The sequence below is a fragment of the Terrapene carolina genome, unplaced genomic scaffold (genome assembly GCF_002925995.2).
Source record: "Terrapene carolina triunguis isolate 2854851 unplaced genomic scaffold, T_m_triunguis-2.0 Scaffold714, whole genome shotgun sequence".
Lineage (NCBI taxonomy): Eukaryota > Metazoa > Chordata > Testudines > Emydidae > Terrapene > Terrapene triunguis.
The window spans coordinates 11,065,623-11,072,792 of NW_020665065.1; positions in this window are offsets into that span (position 1 = coordinate 11,065,623).

Sequence of the window (7,170 nt, forward strand, 5' to 3'; positions counted from 1 at the left end):
CTTGTTTTCTGCGGGCTGGGGAGGGAAGTGAAAGGGAGGGCAGGCTCCAGAAATGGAGCCCCAATAAAAACATTTTTGAAAGATAATTGGAAAAAACATTTAAGGTTGGTTTTGTGTTCAGCTGCTCCAGTGCCCTTCTCTCCCAGCAGGAGCTACTGCCGGGAACAGTATAAGTAGGTCTGGCTGTGCCAGAACTCGAAACTACCCTAGTCTAAGCTTCGTAGCAGGAGGCACTGCAGAGGATGTGCATCGCCTCTGAGGTAACACACAGCTACTCCAGTCCCCCTGTCATCCAGTAGGAGGTGCTGCAGGGAATGATGTGTGGTACCTCTTGGCTATCTAGCCCCACCCTCTCCCAACAGGGGGCGCTGCAAGGCATGACGTATTGCAACTCATAGCTGCTATAGTACCATCTTCACTCAACTGAAGTATTTGGCTTCCTTCTTAAAAACGAGGGATTTACTTGATTCCTGGGTATTGGTGTGTCTGGTACATGGTGACATTTTTCTGCTCCGGGGGAGAGAAAGGGACCTTCAGATTACTGTATTTAGACCTGCTGTTGAATGTGATGATTTCTCATTCCTTAAATGGACGAGTATCTTCCCTCAGGAGTCTCTCTCTCTCTCCCCCCCTCCCTCTCTCTTTCCTTTAACGTTCACAAAGAACGTTGCATTTAGCTAAAACAGGGCAAATTAGAGAGTGTTTAAAAGCAGAGGCTTTCTTTGGATGAGGGCACTCTTTTTTTCCCCCCAGCCAAGAATCTTTGTGAAATGGAAACACAGGGCGAACGTGGGGATGTAATGAAAAAGTATTGCCCTGCCCATGTACATTTTATATACATAGAAGGGTTTGAAAATAGAAAGTGCCTGGACAAGAGCAGTCAGTGAAATGTGGAAAATATGTTGCTGAGGTATGCGCCTTGCGGAGTGACTTACGAGGTTTACAGCACAGGCAGCCCGAAGCTTTTTTTCCCTTCCCTCCATGTTCCCAGTAGATGGTTGGTTCATTAACAAGATGTGTTTGCTACAGGTTTTTCAAACCTTGCTTTGCTTTCTGGTGCAGCGGCACAAAGTGACTCTCCTCCCCCTCCCAAATTTTCCAGGCCTTGAAAACCTTGCTCTCTCGCTAAGTCACGGCCTGCCTGTTCTCTACCCAATGTACGTCCCCTGCCAGCAGGATCAGAGCTCCTGTTGGTCACAAAACTTAACTCTGGGCATCTTGCTGCTGATACTGTGTTTATTGTCTCACAAGTGCTGCCTAAGGAGACCCAGCACATCCACAGGAGATTCTTGGAGAGCCAGGCCTACTTACCAACAGGTATTCCCGGGAGTGCAGGGTGCTATTAGTTCCTATGTCAATCACATCTTGTCTTTGCTTTCCAGCTATCCACGTAATGAAAGTATTGACAAGCTAACCCAGGGTGATGGAACGGCTCTTGTCAGAGGCCTTTCATGATTGCCTTGGCTTGATGCTGGGATGCTTGGGCCAGTATTTTAGTCCTGACAAACAGTGGAGCTTGACCTGCAGTTAATAATACCTCTTCCTCTCTACCCCAGGCCCCTACTGGGACCTGGCTTCTTAAGTCACTTGCTCTGGGAATTGATTACTCGTACAGGGGCCGGTATGCATTGGGAACACCTTAACGTTAGCTGACAGATCCCTGAGAAGGGACCCCTTTCTCTGCAGGACAAGAGATGACAGCAGCCTCTGTCTGTCAGGTGAAGATTACCCCACCAGTAGCCTCCTACTTGTGTTTACAGGGGTTCTTGCCACTATACAGAAAGAGGAGAACTGTGCCAAATGATTAACAAGTCCCTTGCACCAAGGGGGACACACCGTGGAGCAGCGTGAGGGAGGAGTGGAGTGGTGGGTGGGGAGGGTAACTGGAATGCTTCATTGAAGAGGCAGGTTCCATGGTGTCGGTGGGAGGGAGGTTTGCATAAGTGCATCTGGAGGCTGTTCCAGGCATAAAGGACAAAGTGGAAGAAGCTATGAAGTCAGGAGTGGGCAAATGAGACAAAGGAGGGAGGCTGGTGCCAGAATGAAGAGAGGGGAGCAGGTAGAAGGAGATGAGGCTGGCAGAGAAGAAGGATCACTGATCCAGGCCTTCCCCCCTCAATGAACAGCTGAGAAGCACTTCAACGAGACACCATCCACCAACCTGCCTCCCTGAGTGGATGCACACAGCCTGTGCTGCGTCAGACAAGATGGGGGCACAAGAGCACAAGCTCCAGTGTCCAGCAGCAGCACAGATGCCAGGACATCTCTGGAAGCGTGCCAAAGTGGGAAGGGATTAAGAGAGGGATGTCCCCAAGTCGTCTTTGTCTGACTCCACCTCAGATGACAAGCGAGCCAGGATCTGTTCTCAAGACAACATAAAGTCATGCTGGGCTCAGCAAGATTGTCCAGGTGAGTTTAGAGTTCAGGAAAGTGAGAGACTGGCTGGAGCCAGGCATTGTGCACATTCCCCCCATTGCACAGTGCTGGCCAGGCACCTTAATCCTGGGTTTCCCACATGCTGTCTGCTGGCACACTTCAGTTCTGTCCTGCAGCCCCCACATGTGTGAAAGTATGAGAGAGAGAGTGATTGTAGCTCTAGATCAGGGGTGGCCAAACTTACTGACCCGCCAAGCTGCATACAATAATCTTCAAAAGTTCAAGAGCTGGGGCACCCTGCTGGGAGTCGGGGTTTCAGCACCTCGGGAGTCGCCTGCTGGAGCTCAAATTTCAGCCTTGTTCCTGCTGAAGCCCCAAGGCTCCCCCCGGTAGGTGGAGAATGGGGGGTAGCACATGGGGAGCTCCAAGAGCTGCACTTTAACTGTAAAAGAGCTGCATGTGGCAGTTTGGCCACCCCTGCTCTAGATTTTCCTTATATTTTCCCCCCACATGCTTCCATCTGCTCAAAAGCGCATCGCCTCCCCCTGCCTTCCCTACCATCACCACCACTTGTAAGCATCTCCCTTTCCTCACTTGTCCTGTCTCCACATGACCTGGAGCAGGCTATCCCCTGTTGTTGGGTGTTCCTTGCTCAGCTCAAACCAATGCCTATTCTCTCCCCCGGCCTAAAACTAAGGGCAGGCAGGTTTGTCCGGTATGGGGAGGTCTCACTCCAGAGTCGGAATCCTGCTGTGTACACTGCAGTCTGAGTGCCAGCCCGCCACCCTCATGGGCTGCTGGAGACAGGAGAGTTCTTGAGATGATGTGGGGAACAGCCAGCACTTTGCTCTGCGTGCTCACAGAGTGTCAGCCAGGCGGTTTGGGATAGGGAGTAAGGAGACTGGGAGTTGAGCTAGTCCAGTGGTGAGAGGGGATGGTAGATGGAATGCATACTAGAAGAGGCAGGTTCCATGCTGTCTTTGGGAGAGAGCTTTGCATACGAGATTTAGAGGCTGTTCCAGGCATAAGGGAAAGTGTGCTGGGTTCTAATCTTGACTCACTGTGTGGCCTTGGCGGAATCACTTTACCTCTACGTGCCTCGGTTTCCCCATCTTAAAGAAGAACTGCAAAGCAAAACTACTGATGGTACTTATATGACCCCCAAAGAAGCATTACCTCCTCCCCAGGCTCCCTCCAGAGTGAGACTGAGAAAGTGGTGGTTTGCCCCGTGCAGAAGGCCCTGGCTCCTCCCAAGTGTGGAGTATCTCAGGAACTTTTTCCCCAGCACGCCTTTCTGGAACTGGCCCTTTAGATGTGGCCGAGCCAGGCAGCGGCAGCCCTGAGGCAGCCATGTTGGACCTGGCTGCGTCTCACCCTCTCCCAGCTATGAGGTTTCCCTTAACTCTGGCTGTGTTTTCCTTCCCTTATTGCTGGGGGATGGCAGCTTCTCTCGGGGGCCGTCTCAGCCCTGCCTGGAGATCTGCTGCGACCCAAGGAGGTCACGAGCCGCGGTGCAGCCCGCCTGGGTGTGTGATGGCCAAGAGAAGCCGTGGATTGTGGGAATGCTGGCGTCAGCACCACGAGGGCTTCCTGAGGCAGGGAAGGTGAGTAGCCCCTTGTCTGTCCTGTGTAGTCTGGTTTGGGAGGACTGGGGTGGGAGGGGCTGCCAGGGTCCAGCACAGAAATCTGACTCCCCATTTTTCCTCTGTGACATCAGTAAAGGGCTGTGGGTTCTTGGGAGCAAAGGCACCATAGCAGCCTTAGTGCCACCTCTCGCTGTGACCCTGCCGTACACTTTGGGCCTATATGGTTGAACAGGGCTCTGAACCCAGCTCCCTCTGGTGCTGGCAGCCCATGGGATCCCTTGATGCCCACCCTGTTGACTAAGCCGTGTTTCAGCTCTATTTCCTGAAACAGGCCTTGAAAACAGAGAGAGGAGGTAGGTAGGTCCCCACTGTGTTACTCTGCCTTGCCCCTACAAAGCCTGGAGCTGGTCCTGACCCACACGCTCTCACGTGCGTCGTACTGGTATCAGGGTAATGCCTAGAGCTGCCAGCCGAGATGGTGCTGGGCAAACACCTGGCGAGGGACAGACCTTGCCTCACAGAGCTGACAACCTAAATAGACCAGCCAGAGCAAGCAGGGCAGGGGGACAGAAGCACAGAGAGGGGAAGTGACTTGCCCCAGATCGCACAGCAGAGCTGGGAGTAGATCCTGGGTCTCCTGAGTCTGTGCGGTACTCTGCCCACTGGACCACACTGCAGCTTCCCAAGGAGTGCATCCGGTGTAGACCTTTGTATGTGCATCTAAGGCCTCCTCCACCTGCTCCGCCATGGAGACCCAGCCCTGGCGGTTACCTGTGCTGCTATAAGACAGTAAACACAGCTGAGATGCATCAGGGGAAGAGAGAGCAGGGGACGGGAAAGCCAGTCCGATTGCCTGTGCAGCGGGAGTGCTGAGCTTGTGCGTTTGTGGATTGAGGGGCTGGCATGGTCTCGGCTCAGGGAAAAAAACAATCCCATCCCCAAAAGGGAGCGAACACTAACCTAATAAAGGCACCAGCTGGACGGAGGAGAAAACCAGCCCTTTGGAGGGAAAAAAAATCCTTTAATTAGAAAAATAATATATTTCATCCAAATAAGGTAAAAATATTTGAAATGGGGCAGAAGTGAGCACTAGGCAACATCTGTCAGACCCTTTCTGGAAAGGGGAAGATTATTAAACTCAATTACAATTTATTTTTGTAGAGTGTCTTTCAGACTAGAAATCTCCCCCAGGGCCCTCACCCTGTCTTTTCTGTGTCTGCTTTAGGGTTTAACCCATAATGGTTTTCCACCCCCCTGGATTCCAGAGAATGGGGGACCTGGTGTGACACGGACGTGGCGTGAATGCATCTGGGGGGATTAGAGAGAAAGAAGAGATGGGATTTATATTTTCTTGACTGTTTTAGAGAAAACCCCAACTTTTCAGTAGGATTGTGATTGACAGGCGAGGTGATTGGCTCACTGGGTGCCTCTAGAAGTACAACTGGCATACTTGCTGCATGTTTCTCTTTGTGTATACCTGTCTGTCTGTCACTTTGCCAGCCTGTCTGTCCCTTGTCACTGTGCCTGTCTTGTACAGCATCTCTCTGTTGGTCAGTCAGTCCATCTGTCTCTTTCTCTGCTCTGTCTCTTTGTCCAACATTCAGAAATGTAACACTATCCTGCAGTGCCGTAAGCTAGTATCCAAGGCCCTTGTCTACAGGAGAAAATAGCACTAATTAACTTTAATGGTTTTTTAAACCGATTTAGTTAAATTGGTCCAAATCCCTCACTTCAGTTTAAACCAGGTTTATTTTGGTTTTGCTTAAAGTGGTTTAAGCTGAAGTAAGTTTGACCACACAGAGGATAAGGTGAGGTAACCTGGTGTAACTTTCGCCTATAGACAAGCCCTGATTTAGGGCCTGCTGTCAGCTCTGCCCTCCCACCCCCGTTATACCATCACCAGCAGGTGTCCCCCGCCCCCACTGCCTGTTCACCAGCTTGCTCCTGTGTTCTGCTTTCCCTTCCCCAGTGAACAGTGAGCTCTGGTAACCAGAGGAGCTTGGGGTTCCCTAACAACTTTTATCCCCTTCTGTTTCTCGGGTGGGGGGGTACAGTCTAGATTAGGAGTGTGTGGGCCTCAAGTTGTGTAGACCACCCCAGTTGCCTCAGTTTCTTCAGCTGCAAACCGGGGCGGTTTGGGGTAAAGCTGCCTGCTTCGTGGGGGTTGATAGGCTGAGTTCAATCACTTGTGTAAAACACATGGATTAATGGCATAGGCTGTCCTCTCCTTTGCTGCCCTCACAGCAAATCTGCAGCATGGGGGACGCCAGGAAGTGGCAGTAGTCTTGCATTGTCAGGGATGCAGCTCAGGTACTGTCCTCTTGGGGAAGTGGGTTCACTCCCCTCCCCCGTCCCAGCCGTCCCACTGCGCTGCCCCAGAGAGAGACAATCCTGAGGAAACCTCACAAGCCCAGGTGCTGCATATGGGACAGTCAAAAATTCTGCTCCCTCCAATGCCCCAGGTCTGAGTTGGGCACTCAGCCTGGTCAGTGTGGCCTTTGGGGGTTTTGACTATAACCTGCTCATGGTTGGAGTGGGTGCTACAAGTGAAGTGCCTGGGCAGACCTGCATTAGGGGCCTGGCACCGGGAGAGCGGGGGTAAATGTGAGTGAGGTACTTGTGTGGATCTGAGTTAGGGGCTTGGCACTGGGCAAGCAGGGTGGATGTGCGTGAGGTACTTGAACGGAGCTGATTTGGGGGCTGTCACTGGGAGAGCACGGGTGAATGTGGGTGAGGTACTCGAGTGGCGCTGAGGTAGGGGCCTGGAACCGGGAGAGCAGGGGTGGATATGGGTGAGGTACTTGTGTGGAGCTGAGTTAGGGGCCTGGCACCAGAAGAGCAGGGGTGGATGTGGGTGAGGTACTTGAACGGAGCTGAGTTGGGGGCTGGGCACTGGGAGAGCAGGGGTGGATGTGGGGTGAGGTACTCGAGTGGCGCTGAGTTGGGGGCTGGGCACTGGGAGAGCGGGGATGGATATGGGTGAGGTACTTGTGTGGATCTGAGTTAGGGGCTTGGCACTGGGCAAGCAGGTGGATGTGGGTGAGGTACTTGAACGGAGCTGAGTTGGGGGCTGGGCACCAGGAGAGCAGGGGTGGATGTGGGTGAGGTACTTGTGTAGAGCTGAGTTAGGGGCCTGGAACTGGGAGAACAGGGGTGGATATGGTGAGGTACTCGAGTGGCGCTGAGGTAGGGGCCTGGAACTGGGAGA